General features: G+C 44.8%; 1 protein-coding gene across 1 annotated transcript in view; it reads left to right on the plus strand.

The window, feature by feature from the left end:
* Positions 1-17179, plus strand: part of LOC149122250 (uncharacterized) — a 402594-nt gene that overhangs the window by 363333 nt on the left and 22082 nt on the right. The window contains exons 3-4 of the mRNA XM_089313050.1: positions 7145-7411; positions 15352-15538. The gene's annotated coding sequence lies outside the window, so the exon portion shown is untranslated. The remainder of the gene's footprint in view (positions 1-7144; positions 7412-15351; positions 15539-17179) is intronic.

Raw genomic sequence — 17179 nt, forward strand, 5'->3', positions numbered from 1 at the left:
GTCTCACCAGTTGTCATCTACAAAGTGGAGATCTGGGAAAGCCAGTGATGGAATTCAGGTGGAGACCAAGGCCCACTGGTGTGAGTCCTACAATCTGCAGGCCTGAGAGGACTTGGAGTTCTCAAGTCTGCAGGCCAGCAGAAAACGGACATCCCGGCTCAAGAGGAGGATCAATTCCTCCTTTCTCCACTTTTTGTTCTACTCAGGCCCTCCGTGGGCTGGGTGATGCCACCTGCATTAGTGAGGGCAGATGTTCTGTACCCAGTCCCCAATGCTAATCTCTGCCAGAAACATCCTCACAGACACACCCAGGAGTGATTCTAGGTCCTTAGCCCAGTCAAGTTGACACACAAAATGTACCACCACCGTATGGTGTCACACTGTGGTTTTAGTTTGCATGTTTTGGGTACCTAATGAAGTTGAGAACCAATCATGTTTAATAACTGTTAACAAATTTTCTGATTAAAAAAAAAACATGGTTATTCTAACAGCATGCAGAGAAAAAATTCATATCCTACTTTTTTATTTGATGATTTTTCTTTATTGTTGGTGGAATATAACTGAGTAATCAAATTCTCTTCTTATAGGCTAACTTAATACAACCACTTTCTCAAATCATTCAGTTTCCTGGTAGTTTTTTTCCCAAAGCAAAGAGCAGAATTTCATTAAAATCAAATTATATAGTATATAATAAATGTGAACAGATCAAGGAAAATTTTTGGCTCTCCTTTTAAAATTTGAATGAGATAGAAACTTGAGATAAAATCTTTCCTACACTAGTTGAGGCTTGCTTGAAAGGCAGTCTTAGTGCTCAGAGAAAAACAGGCACAGGGAAGAACCTGTCTTGATGGAATTGGTTTCCAAAATGAGAATACCATTCTGGAGTTGGTATGACATTGACAAACTTGATTTCAATCAAGTTAGCTATTGGGTTAGAGGCCTTTTCTGTTACTGGAATTCAAGGCTGCCAAGCTATGAAGTACAGTAAGAGAACTTAAGAGAAGGTTCCCACAGTTAGTTGAGCTGGATAAAACGAGCAGCCTAACCAAGAGATGGGCACACTGGGGGCTTTGCTCAAGGCCACATGGGCAATGTGACCTCTGTGGGGGGAAAACCAACAAAGCAATCTAGAGAACAGTGGGAGTTGGGGCTGGTGCTGCAGTGTAGTGGGTAAAGCTGCCGCCTGCAGTGCCAGCATCCCATATGGGTGCTGGTTCGAATCCCAGCTGCTCCACATCCAATTAGCTCTCTGCTGGTCTGAGAAAGCAGTAGAAGATGGCTCAAGTCCTTGGGCCCCTGCACCCGCATGGGAGACCCAGAAGAAGCTCCTGGCCCCTGGCTTCGAATCAGCACAGTTCCGGCTGTTGTGGCCATTTGGGGAGTAAACCAATGGTTGGAAGACCTCTCTCTCTCTCTCTCTCTCTCTCTCTCTCTCTCCTCTCTGCCTCTGCCTCCCTGTAACTCTACCTTTCAAAATAAATAATTTTAAAAAACAGTGGGAGTCATGGAAATATAGTAGCGAGGTTGGATGATCTCAATTTTTCCATTCTAAGCAATTACACAGTGGATGTATGGCCGTTGGTGAGTGACAAAGGTGTGTGAGAAGTGTTGGCTCTCCTTATTGAAGAAAAATGCTGGGTCATTCTTGCTGATGGTATCTTCTTATCCCATGGGACATCAAGGGGACTTAAACAGATTCCAAAGCTTTCCATGTCGCTTGCTTAGATGTTTGTCCATACAGAGGATGTTTCTGTCAACAGTTCTACTTTGGGAGAAGGTTTTCTCAAAGCTGGGGTTCTTCTGAATTCTCTACCTTGCTGGTCAAGAGAGGACACGGGAGATGTCGCTTCACGTGCTGTTCTTGTGCCGGGGTCTGTTGAAGGGGCCTGAGCCGTCATGGCTCACAGTTTCCTCCCGGGGCCCTGAAGCTTGACCGTCTGTGCCTCACATCCCTGTGCTCATTGTTCAGAGGAGTTTTGAAAGCTAGGGTTTGGAGTCGCTTTTTTTTAAATTATTTTATTTATTTGAAAGAGTTACAGAGAGAGGTCTTCCATTCTGCTGGTTCACTCCCCAAATGACCACAATGGCCAGAGCGGAGCTGATCCAAAGCCAGGAGCCAGGAGCCAGGAGCTTCCTCTGGGTCTCCAGTGTGGGTGCAGGGGCCCAAGGACTTGGGCCATCTTCTACTGCTTTCCCAGGCCACAGCAGAGAGCTGGACTGAAGTGGAGCAGCCAGGACTAGAACCACCACCCATATGGGATGCCAGCTTCAGGCCAGGGCGTTAACCTGCTGTGCCACAGCGCTGGCCCCTAGAGTCACTTTTTAAAGATGCATGAAACTTTGGAGAGGGCACTCCTGAAATTCTAAGCATTTGAAATCTTAGCCAGAACTTGCTGAAAAATAAAATAGATCCTGTATAGGAAAGAAGAGATTGGAGGGAAGCTATTGGAGAAAAAATGGATTAGAGCCCCAGTTTTACAGTCTTAATCCTGTCCAAAAATGTACCGAAATCATCACTCCTGAAAGTTATGTGTATATTTACTTCTTATCCTAGGAGAGTCACAAATTAAAAGGTAACATGTACTTTGGAATAGACATCAAGAAATATTAGCTAAAAATGCAAGAAGAAGAAGAAAGAGGAGAAAGAGAGAGAGAAATGGAGAAAGAAAAAAGGAAGGAAGGAAGGAAGGAAGGAAGGAAGGAAGGAAGGAAGGAAGGAAGGAAGCTAACAGTTATTTTTCCTCGTCCCTAATCTTTGCCTATAATATTTCTTTTCATCTGTCAAACTGCTCTGTTCCCCCATGCCCCTACACAGCTCTTGTTTCAGAAACGTTGGAGCATGGCCACACTGTCTTCTGTTCTGTGCCCTGTTCTGGGGAAACTAGATGGCAGTAATCAGCTGGGGGAAGGGTGGGCAGCACCGACCACCTGCCAGTCCTCCTGATGCCCCACATCTCTCTCCCCTGACCTGCTTTCTCTGCTGATCTGGGAAAGCCTGGTTCAACCAAAGGGATGCCCTGGGGGGAGGGGAGATGAGGGTCATCTCCACTGAAGATTGGTCAGTTAACACCTTGAAGGGGTAGCAGATGCTATTACCTGGAATACACATTGACCTTTGATTGCTGTAAAGAAACAAGGGCCTCAATGCTTCTGGTAATTGTGTCTGAGCTAATCCACAGCAGGTCTGGGGTTCTTTCATGGACGGTGAAGCATAATTGAACTTAACCCCCAGTTGTACAACGTCTGTTCGTTGACTCAGTGAGTCACTAATTGCCTTTAAAAGTTTCAGGAAAAGCAAGGGCATTGCTGAGGAGTTGGTGTTGGTCACTCTTTGATCCAGGTTCGGTTAGACATTTGAGATGAGAATGGATAACAACCCGTACCATCCAAAAAGAAAGGCTGATGCACTCATACCTTCTCTAAGAGTCAGGTCTACCAAATACTGAAAAATGTGACTGAGCCGTTGGAACGGCCTCGGGTTGGCTGGCGACAGGTGTTGTGGCAGGGCTGGGCATGAAATGAGGGCGGAAGAGCGTTTGTGTGAGCTGTCGTTTGCCCTGCCTGCTTCCTCCCCTCTTCCTCTCTGTTTTCACCCTTTCCATGGAGATAGCACATCCGCTCAAGACAGAATTTCTTTGGAAGGACATAGGTAATTAAAATATGTAAGAGCTATTTATGTCCAGATATTACTTACCTAATTGAGATAGTTCAGCAATGATGAAACACTAGCATGGCAGAATCTAAAAGAGTTTGGCCCAGCTTATTAAGTTGTTATGATGCACATTACAGACTCATTTGCTGTAATTAATTAGTGGTGAGAGGATAGAGCCTCCACCTTAATTGCTTCTATCTAACAAATGTTTTCGAGGAGAGTTCATTTATTATGAAGAGTACAACTGAGAAGAGTGCGTAAGCTGAAAGCTCCTTTTGTTCCCCCATCACTTGACATTATTTTCCAAGGCTATTATTTAAAATAAAAAGTTTAGAGCTCTAAATAGAAGCATACGCTATGCTCCTGTGCCCGTGGTCTTCTTAGCTAAGTTTGCATGCAATGTGATTTTTCTCCTGGTAGCTGCTGGGAGATCTTTGTGCTTTAACTCTTTCAAGTCCTTATTTAATGGACAGATTGGGGGAGGGGGACAATGAGGCTCAATTTTCTCAATAATAATGAACCCATAGTAAATAAATACAATATGTTGATAAGGGTCCCCTGAACTGGCATTATTATTTTATGACTACCCATCGACATGCAAAGAGCAGTACTTGTTTAAAATGATTTGGCTCTTCCTTGTTTTCAAGGTGGCTTTTTATAGAGATTATTTCATTTGGTCATCTTCCAATCACTGAAGCAGTTTAGGTAAAATGTCACTGCGTTCCATTTACAAATAAAGGAAGTGTGATTGACGCATGTTAAGGGGCTCACCCTAGAGCACACGATGGTCTTTAGTGGAAATCAGAAACAAGACTGGCAGACGCGTAGCCCACTACAGTACTGTTGCTAGACATTTTAAACTTCAGAAGATAAATATGACAGATACATACTTAACTCCCTAGATTCAGCAAAGGTTAGCCTTCTATATATTGGTTTCACATCATGTCTTGGCAGTTGTCAGGAAGTGTTATGAATACATCTGATACCATCCTTAACCATTTCTTCCCCTTCCTGAATTTGTTGTAGCATTTTCAGGAAGGTTTTCATACTTTTTGCTCTGTATGCCTGTGTCCATGAACATACATAGTATTATTTCGTGCCTTCAGTTTTACATGGATGAACTTATGTGTACCTTTTTGCAGCTTCAGATTGGTCCTATGTCTTCAGTCACATGTTTCTGAGAATTGTTCATGTAGATATGATTCCTTTCAGCAGCTGCATAGGACTCTATTGTATAAATAAACCAGTTTATTCATCCTGTCCTTATTTATGCATATTTTGGTAATTTTCCGCACTTCAGAATAGCACAATAAAGAATATCTTTGTACAGTTCTCCTTGGTCAGAGGTACAAGAATTTCGCTAGTCCTAACGGTACACCTAGAGGTGTAATTAATGCACTATGCACATTTTCATTTCTCTCCAAGGTAGTTGCAATTTGTCCTTCCACAAAGAGCATAGAAATTCCCTTTCCTCACATTCTCTCTAGTGATTGATCATATCAGCTTCTCATTGTTTCCTCCTGCAATTCCATTGGTATATAATGATTTCTCCTTGGTTTAATTTAATCATCAATGAATCTGTCTTTTCTTATGCCTATTGGTTATTGAGGTCTCTTTGTCTGCAGATTACTTGATTTGCATGTATTCTGTCTTCAATTGAAGTATTCCTATTTCTCTGATTATTTTTAGCCTATTCTCTGCCAGAGGGGAGACCGCCATCTCATTCCTAAGTAGAAGACTTCCTGAGCTACAGAACAGCAATCAGCCCTCAACCCTAGAGTGGAGGGGCAGACACAAAGTATTGGGAGAAACAGCTCGGTGTACCCAGGAGTCTGGGGTCTTCTTCCTGCCTGTGGGAGGTGCTAAGGGAGGTGGCCAGGAGACAACTGCAAGGCCTTAGGAAGGAAATGAGTCTGTGTTAACAATCTCGAAAACCAAGAGTGAAGGTAGCCAGGCTTCAAGGAACCTCTCCTGGGATCTTTCTCCCAGGCAAGGAGATCCCAGCAGTCAGAGGGTTTGGGTACACTTCATGGCTCAGGACCTGTGGGTGCAAGAGATCAACTGGAAGGTACTTTGCCTCCATGTGGAAGCTCCAAGGTCAGGAGGCCAGCCCTCATGTGTACTTCTGAGTCTCTGCCACCCAGAGGACACCCAAAGATCTGGCGGAACAAGGAGGGTCCAATACAGATGCTCTCAGTCTTACCAAGTTTGCTATATGAAGAACTACTTTGAAAACATTCATGCATAAAGTACTTCAATAAGAGGAAAAATAAATCTATTAGGTACAAAGATATGAAAAATGACTAAATAAACATCTTAATGTTTACTCAAATTTTAAAGATTTATTTGATTTATTTGAAAGCTAGAGTGACAGAAAGAAGTAGAATCACAAAGAGATCTTCCTTATGCTAGTTCACTCCCCAAATGCCTCTAAGAGCCAGAACTGAGCCAGGCTGAGGCCGGGAGCCTGGAACTCCATCCAGGTCTCCCATGTGGGTGCAGGGGCCCAGGTCCTTGGGCCGTCTTCTGCTGCTCTTTCAGCCACATTAGCAGGGAGCTGGATCAGAATTGGAGCGTTTAGAACTTGAACTGGCGCTCTGAAATGGGATGTTGATGTCGTAGGTGGTGGTGCACCACAACACATCGGCCCTTTCTGTTTACTTTGTAAAAAAAAAATCTCAAGGGCCACAAGTGGGTTATGTGGTGGAGTCAGAAACTAGCCATCCAAAACTAATGTTCTAGATAACATCACCATGTGTGAAGAGAGGGGTAGAGAAAAGAACATGAGCATATGCTGAAAATACAACCTCAAGAATAGAAAGTATCGAGGTGAAATAATGGCTGGTTTTTCCCACCACAACAATAAGGAATCTCAGTGGATTCCAATCTATTTGTAGTCGTTTTTTTTTTTTTTTTTTTTTTTTTTTTTTTTACAGGCAGAGTGGACAGTGAGAGAGAGAGACAGAGAAAAAGGTCTTCCTTTGCCATTGGTTCACCCTCCAATGGCTGCCACGGCAGGCACATCGTGCTGATCTGAAGGCAGGAGCCAGGTGCTTCTCCTGGTCTCCCATGGAGTGCAGGGACCAAGGACTTGGGCCATCCTCCACTGCACTCCCGGGCCACAGCAGAGAGCTGGCCTGGAAGAGGGGCAACCGGGACAGAATCTGGCGCCCCAACCGGGACTAGAACCCGGTGTGCCAGTGCAGCTAGGCGGAGGATTAGCCTGTGGAGCTGCAGCGCCGGCCTTATTTGTAGTCTTAAAAAGCAAAAGCCATATGTTCATCTCAATAGTTTCAGAAACATGATTTGACAACAGCAGCCCATTGGCTGTGTGGGGTGAGAGTGGGCAGGTGATGTAAGCTGTCAATCATTCCTCCTTCTCTGAAGGCTGGAGACCTTCCTGTAGATTGCTTTACCTTGATGAAAGGTGGGAGATCCTAACTTTGAATGAAAATAATGATTTTTTTTTCTGTCTGTTTTGTTTTGTCTTAGGTTGTCAGAAGAGAGTCCGAAAATGGGGTCTGGGCCCATTTTTGAGGAATGTTCTTGAGATGTTTGAGGAGTGCATCGTGGATGAGGAGGAGGGAAGCAAGCAGGGGGGTGACTCCAAGTGGGCCCAGCCTCAGCCGCCTCCGTGGGCAAGAGCCTGTGATGGAAGTGGCACAGCGGAACTGCTGGGCTCGCAGGCTGCACCGTGTGCCTTTGCATTCAGCCACTGATGTGTCTAGGACAGAGAGGGGGTGTCAAGACTCCTCCCAGGTAAGATGTCGGCCAAGGGCAATTCTGAGGGAAATCTCTGGGTGTCATCAGAGCAGACCTTTGAGATGGGTGCGTCGGCCCAGTGAACAGGATGGGGCTGGGTGGAGAATACTTCACTCCTCCCACGTAATCATACATAAGTTGGAATTTCAAATTTCTGAATCAAGATTATACTTCAAGGGGTTGTCATTGTGGTACATTGGGTTGACATGCAGCCTGCGACACTGGCATCCCGTATGAACATCAGTTCAAGTTCTGGCAGCTCTACTGGTGATCCAGTTCCCTGCTAATGTACATGGGAAAGCAGCATAAGATGGCCCAAATCCTTGGAATACAGGGATGGAGTTCCAGGCTTCTGACTTTAATCTGGGGCAGCTCTAGTCATCTGGGGAGTGAACTAGCAGCCGGAAGATCTCCCTCTCTCCCTCTTTCCTCTTCTCCCCTCTCCCTCCCTCTACCTCTCTCCCTCTCTCCTTCTCTCTGTCTCTCCCTCTCCCTGTCCCTCTCTTTGCAATTCTGCCTTTCAAATAAGTAAATAAATCATTTAAAAGTGTATTTTACAACTCAAGTGGCTGTAGAATTTTCTATGTCCTGAGTGTGCTCAGAAGCAGCCTAGGATAGCCTGTGTTTCCGCTGAGAAGCACAGGAAAATGTCCTCTGGCTAAAAAGGACAGTAGCAGATGAGGCCGGCGCTGCGGCTCAATAGGCTAATCTTCCGCCTGCAGCGCAGGCACACCGGGTTCTAGTCCCGGTCGGGGCGCCAGATTCTGTCCCGGTTGCCCCTCTTCCAGGCCAGCTCTCTGCTGTGGCCCGGGAGTGCAGTGGAGGATGGCCCAAGTCCTTGGTCCCTGCACCCCATGGGAGACCAGGAGAAGCACCTGGCTCCTGCCTTCGGATTAACACGGTGCGCCAGCCACAGCAGCCATTGGAGGGTGAACCAATGGCAAAGGAAGACCTTTCTCTCTGTCTCTCTCTCTCTCACTGTCCACTCTGCCTGTCACAAAAAAAAAAGGACAGTAGCAGATGGCCCGTAAAAACAAAATGAGTGTTTAGAATTACATCTCTTGAGTGCTTCCTGTGCAATACATCACACATGTATGCTGGTGCACACATCATGCACATGTGTATATGCTGACATAATTCATCACATCTCATACCAAACACATGCATAGACACATGTGTATGTACATAAATTCACAGATGTATTACATAAAGTCATCAAAAAGTTCATGGAAAAAGTATATTATGAAAAAAAACTATGGATTTCAAAACATTTTTGTACCAAAATAAATTTATCTTTCAATCTCATTTCCATGAACATTTTGAAGTACCATCATATATACATTTCTCACTTACTATCTCATATTCTTTACCATAGCTCAGGGGGAAAAAGTATATTCTATTCTTATAAGGAGCCACTGTCAATGCTGTTGTTCTATAAAGACTAAAATCTTTGCAGCTATTGATGGGCTAGCAAAAGAATAGATGATAGTTTTATTTTCTGGTCAGCATTCTGCTTCTTCGAGTTAGAAAAAGTTGAAAAGAGGGCATGTCTTTTGCTGCCAAAGACCTGGAAATACTTTGTCCCTCAAGTGGACATCTGGCCAAATGAGGATCTCCATCGGGATGGAAGAAATCACACACTCTGCTCCAGGCCCCTGGCTGTGCCAGGTCACACCACTGTACTTTGGAGCCCTCCCATTTGGTCGAGGGTCAGTCCGAGGATCTGAGACCCACCATGGTGCTGCTGCAGATTGCTGGGTGCTGCCAGGAAAAGGCATCCTCTTGCGTGTTTGCCAGGTAAGGATCTGTCTGAAGATGAGATGTTTGCATCCCCGGTGCCTCGCATTTTGGGCCAAACCAGGACTGCACTGCAAGAAAAACTCCCCTCGCCAGTTTTCCTTTATTACAAAGCTGCTCCTTTCCATGCCCAAAAACAACATTATGGCAAAGGAGAACCGTTCAGCTATGCTTGACCATGGCCCTAAGGAATTTAACAGGATCCCACAGAATTCCAAACAATATTTTAAATTCACAAGGAAAAGTTGAAAAGTACATCAATGGACATGATAAGAAAAGAAGATGGGTAATTCTGTACAAGGTCTCGGTGTGTAATCAAAGTGCCAGTGTTATAGCGGTTGTCATTTACCACGGCTGTGCATGGTACGCTTGTATTATATTTTGAATACTCATAAACTATGCTGCTTTGAAAATTGTGAAAGTTGAGCTGACCGTTAAGGATTTAGCATTTTGTTTTGCTGTATGGAAAGACATTCAGCCCATGGTTTCATGGCCAGCACTTCGGAGTTCCTCCAAGCTCAGGAGCTCCAGATGTGGTCTACATCTTCTTCCCAAGCTTCAACAGCCCCAGCAGCAGTCAGAGGCTCCAGACTCACACTGCCTCATTGTCTTAAAGCACCTCTGTTAGTACCAGACAACAAGCAAACACTAATGAAGTTCCAGGTAGAGGCGTGTTTATTTGTTTTCTGTGGTTTAGAACCCATTTCCGTTTGCTTGAATAAGACACTGTCTAAAAGCAATTTCCCTTCTCTCCCCATGGCTACTTGAAATGGTAAATTATTAAAATCATCAGGGCGACTGGAACCATAATGTGTGAGAGTGATCTCTTCCTCCTGGAGGCACTGAGCAGAGGAAACATTTTCCATTATCATCCAGCCACTCTGTGGGATTCATGGCTGTGGGCTTTCTGTTGCTGTGTGCTAGGCCCCCATTCCCTGGTTTCACCATTGCATGGGAAAGATGATTCATCTGAGGATGAAGGTCTGTCTGCTCATGTTACTGCTCAGGGGAGGCCATGAGTAACAAGAGAACAATGAAATGACGAACAAGGAAATGGAATTCACAAAGAAAAATGAATGGAGATGCTGAAAAGAAGTCTTTGTTCATAGTTAATTCTCTGTGTACAGGCACAGCCAGGGCATCCAGACTGCATTACTAATCAGAAAAGTCAGATTCTGGGGCAGGGATTTAGCCTAGGCGTTAAGACGTAAGTCAGGATACCCACATCCCACGTCAGAATTCCTGGCTCTGGCTCTTGACTCCAGCTTCCTGCAAATGCGGATCTTGGGAGGCAACACTGATGTCTCAAATCTTGGACTCCTGCCACTCATTTAGGAGATCCAGATTGAGTTCCTGGCTCCTGGCTTCAGCCTCGCCCAGCTCCAGGCATTGCAGGCATTTTGGAAGTGAACCAGTGGATGGGAATTCCCCCATCTACCTGTCTTTCTGCCTCTCAAATAAATAAATAAGAATTCTGAAAAATACATGGGTTCTGGCTGCTGCTCTGACATCCACATGACCAGGTGAGGCTCATCACCACACGGAGCCTCAGTGTCCATTTCTGTAAAATGGCAAAACCAGTTATGCATTTGGTCTACTCCAAAGAATTACTGTTCCATGTCAAATGAGACAGTATATATCCAAATGATCCATGAGTTGCAAAGCACATTATTAGCATAACATGCCAGTAGGACAGAAAATACGTTCAAGCTGGAGATTGAAATGATTTAAGATTTGTACCATCCTGTTCAGTCACACCTCCACTAAGCCCCCATCATTTCATATCATTTCCTACTTCTAGTGGGTTTCCGGCATCCAGTCCCATCTTTCAAAATCCCTTCAGTCTCTTCTATCCTTTGAAACCAGTTGAATTTTCCCAATTTACCATTTTCCAGAGGAATGTCTTCTGAGGTCTCCTAAGCCACCAGAGCCCTGTAGAGCATTAATAATAATAAAAAGCAGCATGCCCATTGTAGAGGAGTAATGTGGATGCTCATGTAATGCAGATGTCTGTTTAGTATCTCTGTCTCTTGAGAACATGGAGACCTCAAGATAAACTGGTACTGACTCCCAACTCCAGAGCCTGTAATGGGACGGCATAATGTCCTGCCCATTATTGAAAGCATACTTCCTCATGACTGCTAGATCCATCTGGACTTTTATTGTTGTTGCGAGTGACAGAAATTCAGTGTAAAATGTCTTTAACAAAATAATAAATATGCTGGCCTATTTAATGGACAAATCCAAAGGTAATATAGCTTCAAGCAGGACTAGGTCTCATGACTCGTATTTTATCAACAAAATTCATTTTCTCTTTGCCCTGTGCATCCCTCCTGCCTGAGCAGTCTCTGTTTGTGTGGTGGACATGCTGTTTAAGGAAGCCTAGTCTAATGAAGATTCCTTAGCAGTTAGTTACTGCTACAAGAGCCAGAAAATATGTCCAGTGGCTTAAACAAGACAGTTGATTTCTGTCTCATGTGTGCCTCTGTTTGTAAACAATTCAGAGCTGGTAAGACAATCTCATCCCATGCAATCATCAGCTATTTAATCCTTACAGCTCTCCGCAGTACCATCCCTTATGTGAGGATATTGCTTATGGTCCAAAATGGGGCTCCAGCCCTGGCATCTTTGTTCCAGGCAGCGGGATACCAGCAGGGGAAAGTACTGATGAAGAACACATAGCAACTGTCTTAAAAATGATCCCTAGGGGCAGGTGTTAAGCCTCGTGGTTAAGACACCTGAGTTCCACATTGAACTACCTAGGTTTGATGCCCAGATCCATCTCCCAACGCCAGCTTTTTTTTTTTTTTTTTGACAGGCAGAGTGGACAGTGAGAGAGAGAGAGACAGAGAGAAAGGTCTTCCTTTTCCGTTGGTTCACCCCCCAGTGGCCACTGCAGCCAGCGCTGATCTGAAGGCAGGAGCCAGGTGTTTCTCCTGGTCTCCCATGCAGGTGCAGGGCCCAAGCACTCCCGGGCCGTAGCAGAGAGCTGGACTGGAAGAGGAGCAACCGGGACAGAATCCGGCGCCCCGACCAGGACTAGAACCTGGAGTGCTGGCGCCGCAGGCAGAGGATTAGCCTATTGAGCTATGGCGGCACCAGCCCCAACGCCAGCTTTTTGCTAATGCATTCCATGGGAAATGGCAGCAATGGCCCAAGTAGTTGGGTTCCTGCTACTCATGTAGGAGACCTGGATTGAGTTCCTGGTTCTTAGCTGTGGCTTGACCCAGCGTTGGAGATATTTGGGAAGTGATTGAGTGGATGGGTGCTCTTGTCTTCTCTGCCTTTCAAATAAATGAATCTCAAAAATTAAATGTAAGAAAGAAGATCTATGAAAGCTCTCATCCCTATATTTTCGTTTGTACAACTGCCACTTTCATTGTCATTTTGTACCACTCAGCTGCAAGGAAAGCTGAAAAATGTAGCTTTTGTTCTATATATTTTCTAAGACTATTTTCTTTTTTGTACTTTTTAAATTTTATGCATTTTAAAGATTTATTTTATTTATTTGAAAGACAGAGTTATAGAGAGAGGTAGAGACACAGAGAGAGGTCTTCCATCTGCTGGTTCACTCCCCAGATGGCCGCAACGGCCAGAGCTGTGCTGATCCAAAGCCAGGAGCCAGGAGCCTCCTCCAGGTCTCCCATGTGGGTCCAAGGGCCCAAGCACTTAGGCCATCTTCTACTGCTATCCCAGGCCATAGCAGAGAGCTGGATCGGAAGTGGAGTAGCCGGGACTAGAACCGGCGCTCATATGGGATGCTGACGCTTCAGGCCAGGGCTTTAACCCACTGGGTCACAGTGCTGGCCCCATTGTAAGACTATTTTCCTGGCTAACCCTTTATTGTGCAAAAAGAACAGAACAGATATTGGAGAACAATTAACAACCTCTGCCACACAGCCCACTCGACCTCCTATGAGCTGTGTGACCTCCGTGGGAAGAGAGCATCTTCTCAGATAGGTCTGCTAGGAAGCTCCCTGGAGCACTCTGAAAGGCTCAGCTCAAGTCGCATGCTCCCTGTGGAACCAGTCACCATCACTGGTGAGGTGTGTTTGCCCCTGAAGTGGTCATGAGAGCCACATTCAGACTGCACGAAATGGGTTCCTCTAGGAGAAAAGCAATGTAGGGAAAGAATGTCTAATATCAGACAAAGAAGGAAGGGATGCTGGGTGGTTAGAAGAACAGATGTCAGCCAGAACTTCTGTCTCCAGCTTTAGCATAAGAACATTTGAATTCATCCTTTATCAATTGAGATGTGCAATTCAGTTCCCCCACAGAGTGAAAATATTAGGTAGGCCCCCACTTTCCGATGAGAAATGAATGTTACATTAGGCAACAACTCCTTAGAGTTGGAGTACATAACTTAACCCCTTGAGGTATCCCTGGGTGCTGTATTTGGAAACCCTATCCAAGCCTCAGCTGCCATTGATATATTACTAGGAGGGTATTGTAGGACTATTGTAGGTGATATTCACAATCACCATATCCTAACCACAAATCATATTTAAAGCATGTTTAATAGACACCTATCAATGAGTAATACTGAAATCCAACACTCATCATTGTGAAGTTATCATAATCTCAGAAATAATTAGTAAGCTTGCTCTTTTTGTTAATTGCTAATTTTTTTTATCAAGTTAGTGCTTTACAACCTTGGTTCCACTGTAGAATCGCCCAAGAGTCCAAAAGAAAAAAAACTCATTTCAGAGTCTGATTGTCAAGTAATTGAATCAAAACATCTAGGGAAGTGGAGACTGGGCTCCATTTTGTTCTTTAACATGGATTTCATCAGATTGGCCTCCACAGGCAACTAAAACTGACATTGATTGAGGGCTACTTAGTCTTCCTTAAACAATATTTGTTAGAGTTAGAGAATGAGGGACTTCATAAAGACGCAAATATAAGCTTGTTCTTTGTCTTTTATCAAGGTACATATGGGACTAGGATTTTTCAGATACCTTAGGTGCATGGAGATGTAGGAACCCATGGCATCTTCCTGGCCTTGGGCACTCACAAGAGGGTCTGGCCACGAGTCACTCACAAGAGGGGTACAATCTTCCTGCCCTTTCTACCACCCTGGTATTTGTCAGCAGAACTTATTCTGCTGATTGAACCCTGTGGTTCATGTTAACTGATGAATATTCCTAGCATCATTTCTGTCTTCTCCAGCACACGATGCCCTATTTAACAATTGGAAGAGATAGTCTGAGCCCAGCATGCTTGAGGACACTGGGGAGGCTCCCATTTGTTTGTGTACATGCAGAGGCCTGGTACAGGCCAGCACTTGGCTTCATACCAAGCATGCATGTCTTGTTTGTAAAGTGTCATAAATCCACCCCTGAAGCTGTCTTTATTTAACTTGGTTCCTTTCTCAAATGACTTCACAAACTGTTAGTGACTGAAGGTCAGGTTCAGAAAGGATTTCTTTTCATGGTTAGCATTCTCAGTGAAAGCACCTGTCCGAGGCCCACACCCCTTCTCTTCAGCTGTGATTGAATTAACATATTTATTTCAAAGGCAGAGAAATAGATCGTCCATGTGCTGGTTCACTCCCCAGATACCTGCAACAACTGGGGATGGGACAGTTATTGTGTCGGGAGCCCAGAATCTGGATCTCCCCTGCAGGTGGAAGGGACCCAAGTACTTGTGCACTCACCTGCTTCCTCCCATTAGCAGGAAGCTGGAATGGAGAAAGGAGCTTAGGCTTAAACCCAAACACTCCCATGTGGGATGAAGGCATCTCAAGTGACTTCTTAACTGTGGGGCCAAACTCCCTCTTCTCCAGCACTGGTTTAGAAGAGGCTGCTGGGCCCCAGCCACTGGCCCATGATGGAGGCAGGACGCTCTTGGGCATTAGCTGAGAGGCAGCATGAGCTTTGGCTATTGGCAGGGCCAGAAGAGTTGTGAGAGTCACCTTCAGCAAGAGCTCACTACTGACTCACGAAAGCTCATGTTCCACTAAGAAAAGGAAAGAAGGAGCAGGGGTGCAAATGAAAGCAAGCACAGTAGCCTTACAAAAATGTTTTGTTGTATCTGGAGAAGGGAGGAAAGATCAAGTTCATCTGCTTATAGCTACCAGGGACGAGTCCTCTCAGGATAACCATTGGTTGAGTCATGACTCTTTCTTGTTTCAATCCTAGGGATGCCAACACACTAGTAATCAGGTCTCCAGTTGCCTATGTGGAACTCCTAGACCACAAGAGCTCTGCAGCAAATCGGGACAGCTACTCCTGCTGGCTTTCCTTGTCAGTGGTGACAGCGGGCTCTGGTCTGTGGACTGCCATGGAGCCTGGCTTTGGAGCCTGGTCAGTCTCCAGATTCCTTATGGTGAGTGGACAAATAGAAAATGCCCAGCATTGTGTAAAAAGGACCCAATAAATGGTATCTGGAGGTCATTCTAATTACATAGGGTAGAAGAGAAAATACCAGCAGAAAGATCATAAACACAATATGGTTGATAAGACAACAGCACCTTCCCTGGGCAACGTAATATGGAAAAATGATGAAAGTAAGGGGCCGGCGCCATGGCTCACTTGGTTAATCCTCCGCCTACGGCGCCGGCATCCCACATGGGCGCCGGGTTCTAGTCCCGGTTGGTCCTCTTCCAGTCCAGCTCTCTGCTGTGGCCCAGGAGGGCAGTGGAGGATGGCCCAAGTGCTTGGGCCCCTGCACCCGCATGGGAGACCAGGAGGAAGCCCCTGGCTCCTGGCTTTGGTTCTGCACAGCGCCGGCCGTAGCGGCCATTTGGGGAGTGAACCAACAGAAGGAAGACCTTTCTCTCTCTTTCTCTCTCTCACTGTCTATAACTCTACCTGCCAAATACATTTTTAAAAAAAAAGAAAGAAAGAAAAAAAGTGATGAAAGTGAAAAGGCTGAGAGCTGTCATTTTAGAGCAGGACATGAACTTAACTCATTTTTCTCTTGCCTGAATCTTCTTGGAAAGTGAAAATGGACATTTTTCATGACAGTAAATCTTTGGCTACCTATGGGCTAGTGGCTCTGCCTAAGTTTTTTAATGGCTTTAACCGCAGTTTTCTGCTATCACAGATGAGTTGGTGTTTTGAGGTTTTATTTTCTCATAGGGAAAGAGGGTGAGAACTATCCATCTTCCTTTGTCCTGTGGGGTTTCAAGTTTCACATGAATTCACACTGATCCATTTATTGACCTCATTTATTCATTTAACAAATACCTATTGTCTACTCTGCATGCAGCACTGGTCCAGGTGCTGGGGATAAAGGGAGGAGCGACAGATTAAAGTCCCTGCTTTGATGGCATTTACGTGTCAGCAGTAGGGGCAGGAGGAGGAAGAAACCGATAAATGTGTGTCCGGTGTTGATAAGAAAACAAATATGAAAAACTTTGAAGAAAAATAAATAGCTAAGGGAGATCGTATTACTCAAAAGGCTTTATAGACTATAATGAACTGTATGAATTTAGGATTTTGCCCTCAGGCTTGATTGATGAGTAGTATTAAAGTCACAGGTCTGTGGCATTAGAGGGGGGGATTCTCCTTATTGCTCATTACAAGACTAGCCTTTTCAAACAGGTACCACCTACCCACCTTGTCCAAGTCCTCAGAGTGGCAGGAGGGACCCACCCCTTTCAAATAGAGCAGGACTTAAATCAGCATCAGAAATATCTAGGATTTGAGAACCTCTGAATCCCAATTCCACTATTCCTCTTTCTAAATCTTTGAAGTGTTTTTTTTTTGTTTTTGTTTTGTTTTGTTTTGTTTTGTTTTTTGTCTTCACCGTAGGCTGGGCAATGGGAGGAATCTTTTTATGTGGTTTCTCAGAGCTTTATTTTGTTCTGAGGCCTGATGGAGATGGACTCAGGCTATCTTTACAAGCTCTGTGTATTAAATATTAATCTTCCATGGTGGTTATGCTCAGCTCATTTCATGTAATTTCTTGATTAATGTTAAAAGCGCACTTCTCAAACATTTATGAATGTGCCCCTAACTGGAA

The sequence above is a fragment of the Oryctolagus cuniculus genome, chromosome 14 (assembly GCF_051225735.1).
Source record: "Oryctolagus cuniculus isolate XC-2025 breed Fujian yellow rabbit chromosome 14, ASM5122573v1, whole genome shotgun sequence".
Taxonomy (NCBI): Eukaryota; Metazoa; Chordata; class Mammalia; order Lagomorpha; family Leporidae; genus Oryctolagus; species Oryctolagus cuniculus.